The 18,927-nt window shown below is 39.5% G+C and overlaps 1 pseudogene; it reads right to left on the reverse strand.

Moving 5' to 3' along the window:
* Positions 1 to 3,176: 3,176 nt before the first annotated feature.
* On the reverse strand, positions 3,177 to 3,795 carry LOC130457096 (60S ribosomal protein L15-like; annotated as a pseudogene).
* Positions 3,796 to 18,927: the final 15,132 nt, after the last annotated feature.

The raw sequence follows: 18,927 nt of genomic DNA on the forward strand, positions 1-18,927 counted from the left end.
GAATATGCTGCTTGAGCTGTATCGTACATGAAGAGAGTGCTTCTGTGAGGCAGAGGGAATGAAGGAGTGCATTCCAGGCATAAGGAACAACCAGCTCAAAGGCACAAGATAGAATATGGAGTCTCTTGTGTGAGAAATAGGAAGAAAGCTCATTTGGCTGAAATGTAGAAGGAGAGGGAGGTACAAAAATGCTGGAAACATAGCCTGGGACCAAGTCATAAAGGACTTTAAAAGACAAAAAAGAAAATTATATTTGATTCTAGAAGCAATAGATTTAAGTGTGATTTAAATGCAAACTGGAGTTCACTATTATGCTTCTTCCTCATGGAGGTTCTTTCTACTTTAGGGAGTATAAAAACGAACTGTTTGGGATATTGGGCTTGGTTTGGGAAACTTTAGCAGGCAAGACCAAGCTCCAGATAGGGCTATGGAGTCCAGCTACTGCCTGGGTCAGTATTTCTTTAAAAGGTCATGATTTAAATGCAGTTGCTGTTCTTCTCATCCCTTGACAGTCTCCTAAGGTTAGAATCCTCTGCCCTGCAATCTGGGCAAATTACTGTAATGCCAAGCTATTGAATGACACGTAGGGGGGATGGTCATTAAACTTCTAGGAATTACTGGCAGGCTAGGGGATGGCTGTAATACTGTATTCTATTTCTAAATACCAACAGTTCATTTCAAAAGTGAGATCCAATTTCCATAACTAGATCTTTGATCAAAATGAGTGATATTTTTTCCCAACTGGTATGCTTGATCATAATAGGTCATCCTATTTAAATCAATCAATCAACAAACAGCTATTAAGTATTTATGACTTCCTAAATACTGTGCTAAAAATTGAGGATACAAAGAAAAGTGTAAAAAATTCCAGCCCTCAAAGACCTTCTCCAATGGTGAAAATAATATCTATAGAAATAGGTGCATATAAAGTACATCCGAAGTAGCTGAAAAGTAACCTTGGAAGGGAAAAGAACAGGTGCTTGAGGTATAGGGACAGACTTCCTGTAGAAGGTAGCATTTGAAGTGAATCTTGAAGAAAGCTGGGAAATTTGAGAGGTGGCAGTGAAGCATGGGAGGCGTGGGAGATGGACACTGTAGGTGAAATGTGTGTGAGGAAGTTCAGAGAATCCCTTTTTTGTAGTCCATTATGAGGCTATATCTATTGCCATGACTGAGGGAAATACCCCAAGACTCCTCTAGCTCCAGGAATCAATGTTAGTGCAATTCTTGAGTGAAATAAATCAAGCACTTATTAATCACTTACTACATTGCATGGCAATATATTGAGAGTCTTTAAATCAGTTCAAGAGATGAGAAAAGGATACAAATAGCCGAGTTTAAGGTAAGGTGTGAAAAGAGAGGTACAAAATGCTATAGACATGACAGAATACTCAAAGAATTACTTTATACAACTCTCTCTGTAAGGCAGCATTTGGATTATTGTATGTACATTTTTGGGGGGGAGATATGCACATGGAGGAGCTAGGTAGGGTGTCAGGCTTGAATTCAGGAAGATTCTCCTTCCTGAGTTCAAATGTGACCTCAGACACTTACCAGCTAAATGACTCTGGGAAAGTCATTTAACCCTGTTTGCTTCAGTTTTCTCATATGTAAAATGAGCTGGAGAAGGAAATGGCAAACCACTCCAGGTTCTTTGCCAAGAAAACTCCAAATGGGATCACAAAGAGTCAGACAGGCCTGAAAAATGGCAGAATAACAAAACATGAACATTTTGGGAAGTTGGAGACTTTTAATAGAGGACAATCCACATGGTGATGAGATTTAATACTGGATCTTGGGAGAATCGCTGGAAGAAATTGGGGATATTTAGCCTGGAGATGAAATAATATGGGAACATTCTTTTTGTCTTCAAAACTTTTAATGTTTGCCATGTGATAAAGGGATGTAAAATTTTGCCTGCTTCCTTCCAGAGGGTAGAAGTAGGAGCAAAGGAGAGAAGTTATTGAGAGGCACATTTAGGCTCAAAGTAAAGAAAAATTTCCCAACAATTAGAGCTATCCCAAGTTGAATACACTTCACAAGGGAATGCTGGGTTCTCTTTCACTGCAGTTTTCAAGTATGTAGGGTGGATGGCTATTTGTTGGGAATGGTGCAAAAGAGATCTTTGCTTGGGTATATATTGGATTAGATTGTCTTGGATGGAATTCTGTAAATTCAGAGGCAGGGAAAGGTCATAGTTGAGGAGAAATAAGGTGCTACTTGATATCTTTTGTTCACTAATATCTGCCATGTATAATGTGAATAGAAGGAGGAAGACATTCCAAGCAGAAGGAACAGTAAGAGTAAAGACATGGGGGCTGCTGGGTGGTTCAGTGGATAAAGAGCCGGGCTTGGAGATGGGAGGTCCTGGGTTCAAATCTGTCCTCAGACACTTTCCCAGCTGTGTGACCCTGGAACAAATCACTTAATCCCAAATGCCTAGCCCTTACTACAGTTCTGACTTGAGACCAAAACTTAGTATTGATTCTAAGATAGAAGATACAGGTTAAAAGAAACAAGTAAAGCCTTCACCTTGGGGATGGAAAACTACAAAATGTGTGTGTGTGAAGGGAAAAGGGATTTTCTAGTTTGGCTGTAGTATTGGGAATTGATGGAACATAAGGCAAGAAAAACAGGATAGGTTTTAGAGAACTTTGCCTATCAGAGTATGGAATTTAGACTTTATTAAGAGGTAATAAAATTGCTAAGAAACATATAGGTTCAGAGTTATAGTTTAGAATGATTTGGCAGCAATGTAAAGTTTCTGAAGCACTTTTTATATGTTATTTGAATTTCACAGCAATTCTATGATGTTAGAGGAGCATGGGAGAAATTATCTTTGAAATCACAGACAAGGGAAAAATTCACGACTATTCAAGATAAAAAATATTCACAAGAGATAAACGGGCAATTTACTAACATAAAATTTAAAAGTTTTTTCACAAATAAAACTAATACAGATTAAATTAGAAAGGCAGTAGTTAACTGGGGAAAAAAATCTTTGCGACAAGTTTCTTTAGTAATGGTCTTATTTCCAAGGTACAAAAAGAACTGATTAAAATGTGTAAGAATAGGAGCCATTCTCCAATTGATAGTCAAAGGGTATGAACAGGCACTTTTTTTAAGTCTTAAATTTTGTTGATTAAATATTAAGCTTACAAATTAATGCACCTTAATTAGTGGTATCTATACAGATAGAGAGTATTGTGCTTTTTTCAAACAGCAGAATGAGATCCCCTAATGGTGTAGTAGAACTTGTGACCCTTTCCAAGACCTGGGCTTTTATAGTCAGCTGAGTTAAGACTATGCAACTCTCTGTGTTCGTGCCATGGCTTGGTGATCCAATGAATTTTGGAGTTTCAGCTGATGGCTTTATGGAATTGGTCAATAAGAATAACCTCAAAGAATCTGTAGGTTGAATTCTTTTCCCATTCAGTAGGAGTTCAAGACTCTTAGGACCCCATAGTTGTGACCAGCATGCTTTTCTGCTACAGAATGAAGGCTTCTGGCAAACTTTAGTTGTTTGACACCATGATGCACAGGTTCACCCTTGGGAACTGGACACTTTCACCTACTATTGTGAACTTGAATATGGTAGCTGACATAATCAATATGGTAGATGACATAATCTTGCTTGGTCTTATATCCTAGTCTGCAAACAGTTGGGTCCATTAGGCTGGGAGGACTCAGTGGAAGGACAGATTACTGACTGTATTAATAGTAGCACACCCTTAGGAGGAACCACATGCTGTGCCTTTTCTCCCATAGTTTTTGAATGTATTTGTAGGCCCTCATCCTGGCTTACCCTTACCTTACTTAATGGCTGCTACCAACTAGAAAGCTGAACAGGTACTTTAAAAAAATTATTTTTTCAAGTGAAAATTTTTATATTTAACTTTTCCAATTACATGTAAGAATAATTTTTAACATTCAGTTTTTAAAAGTTTGAGTTCCAAATTCCCTCTTTCCCTTTCTCCCCTCCTCCCCTCCTTACTGGGAAGGTAAGCAATTTGATAGAGATATCTGCAAAGGAAGAGAGGTAAGTCAGCCAATGAGGCAGGGGAAAAACCAGGGATAAATAATAAATAATAAACCCCAGGGAAGAGTTTCAAAAGGGAGACGATAGTGAACCCCTCTAAATAGCAGATGGGTTGAGGAAATCGAAGAAAAGTTCATAGAACTTGGATCCTTGGAGGACAACATTTCAAAGAAAGTGACAGTGATAATGACAACTAAAGCCAGATTCCAGGTTCCAAAGGGCTGGGGAGTGAGATGATGGTGAGAGAATGGATGAAGGAATTATAGAATACTCATTCAAGGAATCTGACAGTGAAAGAAAAAGAGAGAGAAAACTACAGCTTAAGTAGGTAGTGGGATGGAGGGAAGGAAGGAATTTATTTTTTTTAGGCTAGGGGAAATCACATTATCTCTTACTCCTCCCTGGGTATCTGGATCTTTGCCAAATGTTCCTTGAGGGATAATTCTAATGAGCATTCATTCCCATTAATTCTAATGTATTGCCTGCTTGAGGCGTGTCACAAATGTTCCAGGTTTATACTACAATAGGTAAGTTATTTAGTAACACAGATGTATGTGTAATTTTAGAGGTTTGTTGTTGCGGCTGTTGCTTTGCATTGGTAACTTCAAAAATCAAAAGTAAAGTTCATTAGTCTGGAACTTGAGCATGGTAGAGTGTCAAGAGGACCTGGCCAGGTCTTCATTCTAACTAAGCACTTTTACTACCTGTGTGACCACGATGCTCTCTTGATTGACTCTTCTGGGTCTTAGTTTCCTCATCTGTAAAATGAGGGGGTTGGACATGATAATCTCTTTCTGTCTCTAAATCTTAGGATCCTAGATATTATTTAAACAAATGAAAACTGTGCTATATTAGCCAAATGATTCATCCTATGATATTTTATCTGAAGCATTACACATTTTCATACTCAACAAAGTCTAACTCTGAACTTTAATCTGACTATCTCATGCCCACTCTTTGATCTGCAAGCCTTGCCAGCTCCTTCTGGACAAAAATAAATAAAGGAATGAATGAAATTCAGATCTGATCGGTAGAGGACATAGTTGCCTTGTGTTACCAGGAAGGAAAGCAGTGAGGGGAGGAGGATGGATGGATGTGGGGTAGATTGTAGACCATTAAATTGGATTCTGGGAGCCCCAGACCTAGTCAGTCTCTGAGCCCACCAAAAGCTGAACTCCCAAGATTATCCTTGGCATTTAGCCTACAATCTTCTCAGATGAATACACATTAGTCTCCAGTATAGACCTAGTTCCAAAGGCTCCCTTTGGGAGAAGCCAAAGTGGTGAGAATTTCTGGACCTGATCCTCAAAATTCAATGGACCCCCATGTTATAATGTGGTTCTTCATCATTTAGACTTGGATACGTTGCTGATAAAGTCTTTGTCCAGGGCTAGGAGACACTTTAAATCACATTCCCCAATATGTAACTCTATACAATAAATGCCTGATACAACTTGGTTAATTCACAGCAGGGGAGCCTGCCTGGTGTATCGCCTCAGAGTTTTAATGGGACTTTGCCAGTAGGCTCAGCCTCCTGAAACTAAGGCGCCCTATAAAGAGACAATCTGACTCCAAAGAGATTGTCGCTAAAGGCAGTTTTGTTATTAAGCAAAAAAGACCCTTCCCCCCACCCCACCTCTCAGACATGAGTCCCTGTCATTAGTCACCCCTGCTTCTGCAGTTTTATTATGGAAATGACATATTGAAATACAAATTGGAAGCTGTACAGTATAATTACTAATACTGCATATTCATCTCTGCCTTTGTTACTTTTTTTACCCTATAAAGCCTGTTCACTCCCGTTGTCCCAATCCTTAGTGAGGCCAGCTCTGTGTGGATGCAATATAAGGGGTGGGGGAGGTGGTGGAGAAGGGAGGGTGGAGAGGGGAAGGGAGCCAGAGGAAGGACCTGCCTTCCTTGGACTTTCTATTTTGGTGACAATACTATACACAGATGCCGCACCCATTGGGCCACAGATTTCAAAGGGCCTCCCAGTGCCAGGTTGAGTTTACTGGCAGAGTCCTGGGAAGTCACAATCCATTAAATACGTGCTCAGGCACACACATGCACACACACACATGCACACACACACACACACACACACACCAATAATAATAACAGAGGCGTTCCTGGCAATTTTCAATGATCCCAGAATCATCATCTAGTTATTAATATTATAAAAGAAAGACTAGAAGGGGAACAGGGGAATTGCCTCTTTACTCTCAATAATCTCCTGGTTACTTTCCTCTAATAGGGGAATTCTCAATCCAGTCAATGAATAGGCAAGTATTTAGTGCCTTTTGTGTGCTGGTTATCCGAAACACTGTGGATAAAAAACCCCTTTGTCTGCCCTCAAGAAGCTTTCATGTAATGGAAAGAACAACTAAGTACATGTAAGGTGTATATATGTATTGTGTACATATATGTATTTCTCTATATATATACATAAATGTGTATGTACATATGTATACAGAGAGAAAGAGAGAGAGAGAGAGAGAGAGAGAGAGAGAGAGAGAGAGAGAGAGAGAGAGAGAGAGAGAGAGAGAGAGAGAGAGAGAGAGAAGTGTCTTGTGTCCTCAGTCATGTTTGATTCTTTATGATCTCTTTTGGGTTTTCTTGGCAAAGGATCTGGAGTAGTTGCCATTTCCCTCTTCAGGTCATTTTACACATGAGGAAACAGAGACAAACAGGGTTAAATAACTTATCCAGGATCATATATAGCTAGCATAGGTCTGAGGCTACATTTGAATTCAGGTGTTTCTAACTCCAGTCTCCCCCCCACACTCTAACCATTGCAGCACCTCTATTATTACTGCCCCTCTCAGATTGCCTTTAATGAACATATGACCATATATAGAGCATATACTTTATCTATATATCTATAATTACTATATGTGTATATATGTGTGCATGTATGGGGAAATTATATGATATATGCATGTGTAGGTGTGTATGAGAGAGAAAGAAAGAGAGAGAGAGAGAGAGAGAAAGAGAGAGAGAGAGAAAGAAAGAGAAAGAGAGAGAGAGAGAGAGAGAGAGAGAGAGAGAGAGAAAGAAAGAGAAAGAGAGAGAGAGAGAGAGAGAGAGAGAGAGAGAGAGAGAGAGAGAGAGAGAGAGAGAGAGAGAGAGAGAGAGGAAGGGAGGGAGGGAGAACAGATTCAAAAAGGATTTTTGGAGAAGGTAAAATTTTAGCTGAGATTTTAAGAAGCATGGGAAGCCAGGAGACAAAGTTGAGGAAGGAGAGATTTCCAGGCATGCAGGATAGTCAGTGAAAAGGCACAGTGGGTGATGGAATAACTAATTTGATGAATAGCAAGGAATCCAATATCACTGGATCATAATGTACATGGAGGGAAGTAAGGTAGAAAGGTAAGAAGGGCTTAAGCTATGAAGTCCTTTAAAAGCCAAAGAAAGGATTTTGTATTTTATCCTAAAAGAATTAGAAAGCCACTGAAGTTTATTGGGTAGTGGGGTGACATGGTCAGACCTACATTTTAGGAAAATCTCTTTGGTATTTGAATAGAGGATGGGTTGGAGTGAGGCAAGACTTGAGGCAGAGAGGTCAACCTTAAAGGGATTATCATAGCATTCAGGCATGAAGTCATCTGTGCCAGGATGACAACAGTGTCACAGAAGGAAGTAGTATGGTATTGGGTTGGGGTATGTAAAATGGAGATTTGAACTCCAGACTTCAATCCCCAGAAGTCCTTGGTACTTCCCAGAATTCCCTATAATCTCATCTGAGTCCCCACCTGGGCAAGATCACAATTTGTATTTAAACTGGCTGTAATGCCTACTTTGGCCTTTCTCTCTTCCTCTACTCAGAGATGGCAAGATGTAGTGAGTAAGATGTGAATGGGCTAATCAGCCCTAGACATGTGGTTTATTATTTTGTATACTTGATTTCTAATAATCTTTAATAAACCTCATAAAATATAATACTTTTATCAGTAGAAACTAATTTAATTTTTTACAGGTAAGAGAGAATGAAGAGTCAAAGATGACTAGTGGTGAACCTGGGTGACTTGTAGGATGGGGTTATCCTTAACAACAATAAGGAAGTTAGGAAGAGAGGATGCTTTTGGGGGAAAGATAATGAGTTCAGTTTGGGACATGTTGAGTTCAACACATCTCTTCCATGGGACATTACAAACATTTAAAGATGAGTGCCTACAGGATGGGAGAAAGTTTAGGAGTAGATAACTATATCTGAGAATTATCTGCATAGAAATGATCATTGACTCTATGGTAGCTGAGATCACCAAATGAAACAATAGAGTGAAAAGATAATCACCCAGGACAGACCCTTGGGGGACACCCATGGTTAGTAGAAATGGGTACCTCCTCTAAATCCTTAGTTTGACATTCAAACCCTCCTAAATTTAGTGTAGTCAAGACTCTGGATAAACCTTTCAATCCACCATACACTATTAGTTTTTATGAGAGGGCTTAAAGATGTATCTCTTCCTTACAGTTGCTCCTTATTTGGATGGGGCATTTCTCTACTGCTATTTTTCTATTGCTATTGTCTTAAGCCTAGATTCCAAGTATTTTCTCTCCAATATTAATCAATAGTAATTAGTGCCTCAGTATCTCTTAACCAGTCAACATCAATTATCTTTTACAAAGATATATTTGCAGAGAACATATAGCAAAAACAGACATAGAAACATTTTCACTCAACATTGGAGGCCAGTCTTTCTCTTATATAACCTCTGACTTTGGAGAAAGTGGACTCAAACTTAAATTATTTGCTCCACCAATTTGACTTCCAAATGTATTTTAGCTGATGGACTTTTCTCTGTTCTACCCAGTCTGCACAGATACATCCCTCTTTTGCCCTTCACCAACAAATACTGGTTGTGCCATCCATTTGGTGCATATTAATCTTATATTGTGTGACTCAACACTAAGCATTTATTAAATGTCTGCTATAGTCTAGGCATGAAGGTCCTGAAACAAAAATGAAAATTATCCCTGTCCTCAGAGATCTTGCATTTTATTGCATGTCTAGTATCATAGCTATTCACATATTGGCCTTATCCTTCTAATTGCAAGTTTCCTGAGGTCAGAGAGGACTCTACTCTGTGGTGCCATCCAGAACACCTGGGCTTCTGGATGGGGCTTAAGGACTGATTAGTAGGTTTCTTCATGTGACCTGTAGTGGAATTTTCCTATATATTTTATCTCCCCCATTAGAATATAAACTCACTGAGAGTTGGAATTGTTTAATTTTTCTATAGGTATCCCCATCCTGTAGCACAGTGTTTCCCAAAGAGTAATTCCTAGAAATAAGTACTTTTTCATTCATGCATTCATTCTTGTTTGCTATTTCTAAGAATTTATTTTGACAGTGGGAGCATAGATTTAGATCTATAAGGAATCTTAGATGTCATTTAATCTACCCATTCTTCTCATTTTACAACCCAGGAAGCCAAAGCCCAGAAAGGTTATAGGGTTTGCTTAATGTATTCCTCGTCCTTTGGCTCCAAATTTTGTATTCTTTCCATTGAACCATGCTGCTTTCCCAAGTGGTCATCTTGGTCCACCTGGAGAACCCTACCAGGCCAGCAGATGTCCTCAGACCACATGTTGAAGACCAGGTTGTCTCAGTCGCATCCTTTAATGAATGTGACTTGCATAGACAAGTGTATACCACCACCTATCTTCTAGGAAGGAAGGAAGACCATTAACAAAATACTTCTTACATGCCTCTTCTATGCAAGACATTATCCTAGGACTAGGTATATAAAGATAAAAAAGGCTCATTCCTTACTTTAAAAGAACTTACATTTTATTGGGCTATTGTTAAGAGAACATGAATAAGCATAATAGAAAGTAAGATTTGATGGGGACAAAAGACAGATATAGGCAAAGTGTTATATGAAAAATCTGTGAAAAGAGAAACAACTTTAAACGAGAGGGATCAGGGCAATTTTGTGGAAGAGGCTTGTGATTTCTAGGAAGTCATGAAAAGATGGTGGCCTGAATCTAAAGAAAAAGAAGGATTTGAATGATAGAGACTTAAAGTTAAGAGCAGGCTAGAGATTTAGGAGGTTTACCATTAGATGGAAGTTCCAAAGGGCAAATTTAGCCTTGGTGTTAGGTGGGAAATCCACTTCTAAACAATTAGAATTATCCCCAAGTGGAATGGGTTTCCTTAGGACCTAGTAGACTCTCTCACAATGGAGGTTTTTAGTCAGTGGCTGACTGACCACTTAGCAAGTATGTTACAGTGGATATTTTTTTTCAGATACAGATTGTATTAAATGGTTGCTTTGATCCTTTATAGCTCTGAAGTTTTGTGATTCTCTGGTGCCAATAGCATTTAATAGCAGACTCAATTATCTGCTCCTGCCTTATTCTGTTCCATTCCATGTCTTTGCTTTGAATTCTTGGTCATCTGGCTTAGTCTGGTAAATGAAGCAAAGATGGGGGCTCATGAGGGATAGGCTGAAACACAAGATTATCCCAATCTTGTGATTGGGTGTTGTTGAGTGGGGACCAAGCTGAGGGGCTTTGTGATCTGGTCCTATACTCCCAGGAAGGATAGAGATCAGAATTTGGAGGTTGAGAGCCTCTAAATAAACTTCATCAAGGGCTATTCCTCATAATTGGCACAGTGACATCTGCATCATATCAATTATGTACAGCTTGAGATGGGAGGGTAAGAGACAACCTAAACCCTCCATTCCCTTCCTGGATGCTCCCACCCATGATCACAACTACTAAACATCTCCCTCCCACCCTTCGACTCCCAAGAATAGTTCCTGAATGTAGATCTTACAGGCAGACGCATCCATGAAGAGTCTGGTTTAAGACTTGGAAGGATTAACACAAAGGAAAAGAGGAACAATCTAATGTTGCATATCATTCCTGCCTATCATCTTTGTGCTAAGGCAGATGAATTAGATCACTGGAGACCTGACCAGGGCCTCTGCCCTAAGATTCTGTCTGTCACGGGGTAAGTTATATTAGGTCTTCCTGTCACCAGCAGTTGCTTCAATCTACTATTAAGCCTTTATGAACACCCGCTATTTATCAGCTCCATTTGAGGCACTGTGGTGTATGTTTGTGGGGGAGGGGTGGGAAATAGAGAGGCAGCAGTAGACATTACCTTATATTGTTAATTAAACTTTTCTGGCAGGGGCTAAATCCCATTGACTTTTATATTCCTTCTCAGTAGAGTTGGATGGTTCATTTTTAGTGTAGCATACATATGTGGGGAATTAAATGCTACAAATCAGGACTTAATTGATTACTTTATTTGTAGTTGTCAAGATTTAAGAAAGTGAAGGAGAAAATGTTAATAATGCAGAGTAAGTTTAAAATATGTCATGGGTAGTTCTTCCCCCTGGGGAGCCTAATGTTAAACACTTATGAGCAACCTGCTTTGAAGGTATATAGCACAGGCTTCTTGAACTCAGTAGATGGATAGTAAGTGTGTGGTGACACAGGTGGGGGAGTGGGAATTACTAGCACTTAGTGAATACTCTTCCTAGACATTCCACACATCTTTTTTTTTTTTAATAAAACCCTTACCTTCCATCTTGGAGTCAATACTGTGTATTGGTTCCAAGGCAGAAGAGGGGTAAGGGCTAGGCAATGGGGGTCAAGTGACTTGCCCAGGGTCACACAGCTGGGAAGTGTCTGAGACCAGATTTGAACCTAGGACCTCCCGTCTCTGGACCTGGTTCTCAATCCACTGAGCTACCCAGCTGCCCCCTCCACACATCTTTATGCTTTTAGAACATGGCGTCACAGGTGGAAGGAATCTTCAAGGCCACTAAGTCCAACTCATCCCCAAATAAAACCCTCTCTGCAATATCCCCCCAAAGGGGTTTCTCATCTTCTGCTTAAAGACCTTTAGTGAGGGAGAAACTACTACTTCCTCAGGCAGCACATTCTACTCTGGACAGTGTCAGCAGTAGGATTCAATTATTAATTGAATCCAAGTTCAGTACTCTATGTAGTGGGCCATTTCCCATCTTGATGCCTTTGTACTAATTCCCCCCACCCCAAGCCTGTAATATACTCCCTTTCCCCCTCTGCCTCATCAATTTCCTTTCTTCCTTCAAGATGCAGGTCAAACGTCATCTTCCATGTGCAAATCCTTCTTGATTCCCTCAATTGCTAGTTCCCTCCTTCCAGAATTACTTTGTATTTAACTCCTTTGGACTTATTCTCTTTAGATTTATTCTATACATAATACATCTATATCAACATCTATAAATATACACATATTTTGCCTAAATCGATAAAGAGATATAGACAGATAGATAGACACTCCAGTCCTCTGAATGTCCTTCCTTGCAAGTAGGGATTATTTGCAATTACTAATCAATCATATTCCTAATAGTTGCTTTATCTAGATCCCAGGAACTTAGCACAATGTCCTAGGTGCTTAAAACTTGCTGACTGATTAGATTTTATATCAGCTAGTAGAAAGTAAGCTCCTGGAAGTAGGGTTTGTCTTTGTAGTTCCAGTGCCTACCAAAGTTCCCTGAATGTAGAAGGTGCTTAATAAATGGTTTTTAAATTGAATTGAACTCTTACTCCTTTTAGAGATACAGAAGTATTTTTCTGAGACATGTTTATGTAGCAGAGGTGATCAGGAGAACTTTGTGACTTGCCAGCTAGATATCATGGGAATAATGGGTTGTTAATGTGAGTCTCTCTTTGAATAATTTTCATTTTAAGTTTTTTACTGTGGCCCAGGAACTTAACTGTTATACTAAGCCTGATGTCTATAACGTACTTTGAATGTCTTTTAAAAAAAAGAGAGCTAGTTACTGGGGAGATCTTAAGCAGCGAGACATAAAAGGAGAGAGACAGAGAGAGATAGAGTGATAGAGAGACAGAGGCAGAGAGAGGGACACAGAGAAGGAGAGGATAGAAACACACAGAGAGATAGAGAGGGAGGGAAAGAAAGAGAGGGAGAGAGAGAGAGAGAGAGAGAGAGAGAGAGAGAGAGAGAGAGAGAGAGAGAGAGAGAGAGAGAGAGAGAGAGAGAGAGAGAGAGAAAGTCCAATGACAAGATGATCTTGGTTTCCTGTGAATCTAGAGCTGGAGTCCCTTACAAGATGGAAGGTCCTTTGAAATACAGGTCACAGTTAGGTTTAAGACAAGAACTTCATGAGGGAAAACATTGTGTCTGATTCATGGAATCTTTCAGGCTTTTTTTTTTTGGGGGGGGGACAGTGGTGTGTGGGATGGAAGGATAAGCTAAGCATTTTCAAAGGGAAAGTTTTGCAAGGGCTTCTTTTACTTGCTTGCTTATTTTCTTAGAGCCCTTTATAGCTCTTGATCCCAGATTTCAGCAGGCTTCATGCTCACAACTTCAAATATTTCTGGGAAGAGTAGGAAAACTCATCTACCCAGGGAAAACCCACAATTGTGCCATAGAGCTACACCAGTCCCTCCCTTAAAAAGACATCTCTGGCTCCTCCATGGGAGGCTCCGCAAGAATGGTTTGTTTTATTACAAAGAAAATGCTTCTAACCATCAGAGGCAGAGCCAAGCTTACAGCAGAGAAGGGCTTGTAAGGCATACAACAGTCAGGCTAATGAATGAATTGAATAGCCAGGAATGAGGGATTCATCTCTCCAGAGTCCTTAGAAGGACCACACATTGGGTTCAATTTTCAAAATCAAAAGTAGAGCAGAAGGAAAGTTAGCTTTTGGATCCCACATAACTGTCATGGAAGCCATTAGAAAGAGAACCACAGAAACCCCCAATCGTCCAAGCAAATGAGAAAAACAAGTCTGTACTTCTGGCTCCATCAAAAGGATGAACCCCTTACCCTATCCCCACAAACATCAAACAGTCTCCTTTCCCTCTCCTCTTTCTTCCTCACCCAAATTCCTAAATCCAAAGCCCCCCAAGGGAGACTCCAGTGAAATGTACAAAATACTGTATTATACTGTAAGAAAAACCAAAACAATATTTTTGTCTAGACCAGTGATTTCATCATTGCAGGAAGAGTGTAGAAACTCCCTCCACTAGGACACATCAGCATCTCATAGTCTAGTGTTCTGCACAATGAGAAATTGTTTTCAAGTTGCCTAAGGGTACGGATGCAGTTGATACAGCCTGATCCTGAACTTAACCCACATACATTGATGAAGTGGACCTCCAGAACCTACCTGGTTATACTTCCTGCTCATTTCCCCCCCAATTTTGTTATCTCAAGCTATTGTTCTGGTGAATTCCCCAAATAACAATGATTAACACCTCAAAATCATTGAACCAATGAATATAAACTGGATTTTACAAAGGGATATTTTCTGAGAAGATATAGGAAGAATGGAAGTTATAAAGCATTCCTCTCTTCTCTCTACCTCCATACATGTGTCCATGCTCCTATGACCTCAGTTTTGGGGAGAGAGTGGGCTCCAACTTAAAACACCTTCACAAAAGGTTGGTTCTGTGCCATTATCTTTACTGTATTTTCTTTCTGAATCTTTGTGATGACTGTCTTCCATGCTAGGAATGTACTTCTGACTTTTAGAATTATTAGTTTCTTTTATGGCTCAGTTCAAGTGACACCATCTACATAAAACTTTTCTTGATTGCTTCTGTTGCTGGGGCCTTCTCCCCAAACTGCCAATTTCCTTATATATACCTTTAAGCATAAACAAACGTCACACCTTTTCAAAGGTTTTTTCTAAATCTCTTGAGATAAGCATGATTTGGGAGTATTTTTGTTTTTAATTTGATTGTTTTCCTCATGTCAAATCATCCTTGCATTTATAGTATAAACCTGACTTGGTCTCAGTGTCTGATATCCTGGATGAATAACTGTAGTTTGTTCGTCAAGATTTATTTAAATTTTTTGAATTAGTGTTTTTTACTGATAACTGGTCTATGGTTCTCCTTTGCTTTATTCTTTCCTTCATATTTATTTTAAAGCTATTTTATATATAAATGTAGATGTAAATGTTGATCAACTGCCTCCCCATCCACACACCTCTTGCAGATTTTTTTGAAGGCTGTTTCATTTTGCCTTTTATCTCCAGAGCCTGGCACATGTTAGGTACTTAAAAATTGCTCACTTGCTTGCTTGCTTGTTTCCAATAATACTGGATAAAATCCCTGAAGCAGGGGATCAATTTCTACTGCATGCCTTTACATGGTTATTAAGGAAGGTCTTTTCTGTTGGGATGGCATCTCCAAACTGGAGTTTTCCAAACAACTCAATGGATTGAATCAAAAATTGGAAGTCTGCTTTTTGGATCTGAATCCAGAGATGTCTAGCACCAAGGAGACAGCTTAAACCTACACTAAAAGTCAGTCATAGGCAGTTAGAAGTATATTCAGCTTCTGAATTAGAAGTTTCCAATTCTGAGGAGGACAAGAAGCTACCAGACTCTGTTGAAACCAGACCTATAGTTTTCATCCAAGGTTTACACAGTTGTGGTTGGCCAAATGCCCATTAATGACCAGGTAGTGGAGAAGTCAAGTGTGAGGCACTGAAGCCAAATGACTAATGCCAATAAGGAGGAAGGAAGGAACTGACCAAGAGCACCAAGTATTCCTGCTTAAGCAGCACATTTTATTTTGGTTCTTGGGACACTCCCTTCTTCTATTTTAGAATAGAGAACAAACTAGAGAGTTAGAGAGGAAAGTGGAAAAGCAGGGTTGAGAGCAGTTCATAGGAGCTGCTGCTGCTACTGCTGCTGGTTTGAGCCCCTTCCAAGCCATGGTGGCTGGCCTGGGCATCTGCCCAATGACACAGTTATAGGGAGGGCTCTGATTCTGGAGAACTGGCGGCAGACACACACTCCTTAAACATGGTTCTCTGTCTCAGAACCTTTATACAAAGGAGATCAAGAAGAACCATCAAGAAACTTGTGGGTAAAGAGTAAGGAGCTGGTGGCTTGCCATGTAAGAGTTTCCTCAAGCTCTCATTGGGCAGTCTTCTTCTTGTGTTTGGGCTAGTATAAAAATGGAGACTTGAATCCAGGACTCCATTCCCCAGAAGTCCTTGCTCACTTCCCAGAATGCCTTGTAACCTCACCTGGGCCGAGAGGAGATGGGGTATTTAACCTGGTTGTAAAGGCTACGGGGTCCTCTTTCCTACTTCCGCTTTGGAGCAGATGCGTCTCATGATGTGAGTGAAACTTGAATGGGCCTCTCAGCCTACCTAGCACGTGCTTCTCTTACTTGTATATTCTCAAATTCTCAACCTTTAATAAACCTGTAAAAATATAATACTCCTTGCAGAGAGAAACTGATTTCTACCCGCCTCAGTTTCCCCCCAAATTTTAACTTTTACACTAGTCAACAGGATTGAATTTTCAAAAACCTTCTGTGTACCAGGGACTGTGCTAAATAAATACTGGGTTACAAAAAAAAAAAAAACCCACGGCAAAAATCAGCCCTTGTTCTCAAAAACTTCCCAGTCTAATGGGGGGATGCGAAAGGCAAAAACAATATGCAAACAACTATATATAAACAAGATATAGACAGGATAAATTGAAGATAATAAAGAGAGGGAAGTCATTAGCATTGAGACTGGAAAAAAGTCTTCTTGTAGTAGGTGTGATTTTAGTTGGGACTTGAAGCCAGGAAAGCCAAGAGGCAAAGATGAGAAGAGAAAGAATTCTAAGCATGGGGGACAGCCAATGAAAATCCTTGTCTTTGGGAGAAGTGTCTTATTTAAGGAGCAATAAGGTGTCCAATAGCATTGGATTACTGAATACCTAGGGATGAGTAAGTTAGGTCAGAAAGGTAGGAGGGGGCCAACGAGGGGGAACAGTGAATACAGCACCAGACCTGGAGACAGGAAGACTTGGGTTCAAATCCAGATTCAGATACTTATTAGTTGTGTGATCCCAGGCAAATCAATTAAGCCTGCCTCATTTTCCTTATCTGCAAAATTAGAAAAATAAGAGCACCTACTTCCCAGGGTTGTTGTGACGATCAAATGAGACAACACGTAAAGCATTTTGAAACCTTGCAACTTGCAACCTCCCTCTTAAAACCTGATTTTAAGAGGACAGCTACATGGTTCAGTAGATAGAGAGCCAGGTGTGGAGATGGGAGGTCCTGGGTTTAAATATGGCCTCAGACACTTCCTAGCAGTGTGACCTTTGGCAAGTTACTTAACTCCAATTGCCTAGCCTTTACCACTATTTGCGTTAGAACCAATATATTGTAAGTAAAAAAAAATGATGTAAATGCTAATTATTTTTTGTGAAGAATCTTGAATGCTCAATAGAAGATTGATCCTGAAGGTGGCAAGGAGTCACTGGAGGTTATTCAAGATAATAAATAATGGGCTATTCAAAAGATATGCTATAGCTATTTCTGGTCAAGAATTCTGGATATTTAGCAGTCTTTCAGTGGCTCTGACAGTAAAAGAAACAAAAAATAGCCACCTATCTGCCATGCTGCCCCTAACAACAACAACAACAACAACAACAATTAAAATCTGGTTTTCCTGACTCAAAGGCCAGCTCCGAAACCACTCTATGTAGTGCCTGGTATATAGTAGGAACTTAACAAATGCTCATTGACTTGGCCGTACTGTATACACCACTCTGTCCTTCATATTGGCTATGTGAACCTGGGCAAGATATTTAAACTCCTCTGTGTCCCATAATGGTTGTTTATTCGTTTGCATCAGTAGTGTGAAATTTCTGTGTCAGTGAAATTGCTGATTTGCTGAGCAACACTATCAGTCGAAACTCATTTTAACTTCTTTTAAGGTTTGCAAAACACTTTCCTTGTAATAAGTGTATTGAACAAAGCACTGAATTTGGAGCCAGAGTACTTTAGCTGGGTGATCTTAGACTAGTCACTTAAGGCAATGGGTTTCAGTTTCCTCATCTATAAAATGTTGAGTTAGATTCAGTGACTTCTGAGTTTTCTTCCAGCTTTACATCTAGGAACTTATGGAATTTCACTCCATTATTTTAGAAGGTTTGAAGCCCATGAGTTGGAAGTATACATATTAATCCCATTTTACAAAACAGGAAGTTGAGGCTCTGAGAAATTAATTGACTTGTATGTGGCTATAAAACTAGTAAGTATCTCTTCCAGAATTAGAACCCAGATCTTCTGATTCCAAATCTAACCCCTTCTTCCTTGTATTTTTGAGTTTTCTCTCTCAAATGAAGTTGATCCCCAAGAGGAAGTAGCAGGGTACAAAGGCAACAGTGAAAAGAATGCTGATTTGGGAGTCAGAGCACCTGGTTTCATTTCCCATTTCTTATGCTTACTATCTGTGCGACCTTTGACAAATTATTTAGCCTCCTAGACTCCTATTTCCTCATCTGAAAAAGAATGAGGACAGGTAAGATTGCTTCCCCTTTACCTTTAGATTGATTACGCTAGAATTTCTCATTATAACAAAACTCAGTATGGTACAAATTCACTTATACGACAGGTCATAGTCTATGAAATAAATATCAGATCAACAAGACATATACAGCCTCTCTATGCAGTGATGTCAAACTCGAATATAATCTGGGGCCATTAAGCCATACATAAAGTTCCCTGCTAGCTGCATATTGATTTAGAAAACTACATATTAACATTATTTATGTTTTATTTTATTTGAATTGATTTTGTTAAATACTTTATAATTGGAAAAATATATTTTGATTTGATTGTTGAATTTACAGAGTGTAAAGGGTGAATCCCAAATAATAAAATACCCAAGTCAACTGCCAAATTTTATGGTTATTTAATTGATATAGTAGAGAAGATTTTAAGAAGAAGGAGGAAAGAAGGGGTTAATAAGGGGCAGGAAGATAGGAGATCTAGAAAGTAAGGTTTTGAGTGTGAAGGAGGAAAGAATCAGCTTGACCTCCAAAGAGGCTTACCTAAGATGCCTGAACCTGAAATCATCTCCAGGGCAAACTCAACATCCAACACTCCAA

The sequence above is a fragment of the Monodelphis domestica genome, chromosome 1 (genome assembly GCF_027887165.1).
Source record: "Monodelphis domestica isolate mMonDom1 chromosome 1, mMonDom1.pri, whole genome shotgun sequence".
In the NCBI taxonomy this organism is placed as follows: domain Eukaryota; kingdom Metazoa; phylum Chordata; class Mammalia; order Didelphimorphia; family Didelphidae; genus Monodelphis; species Monodelphis domestica.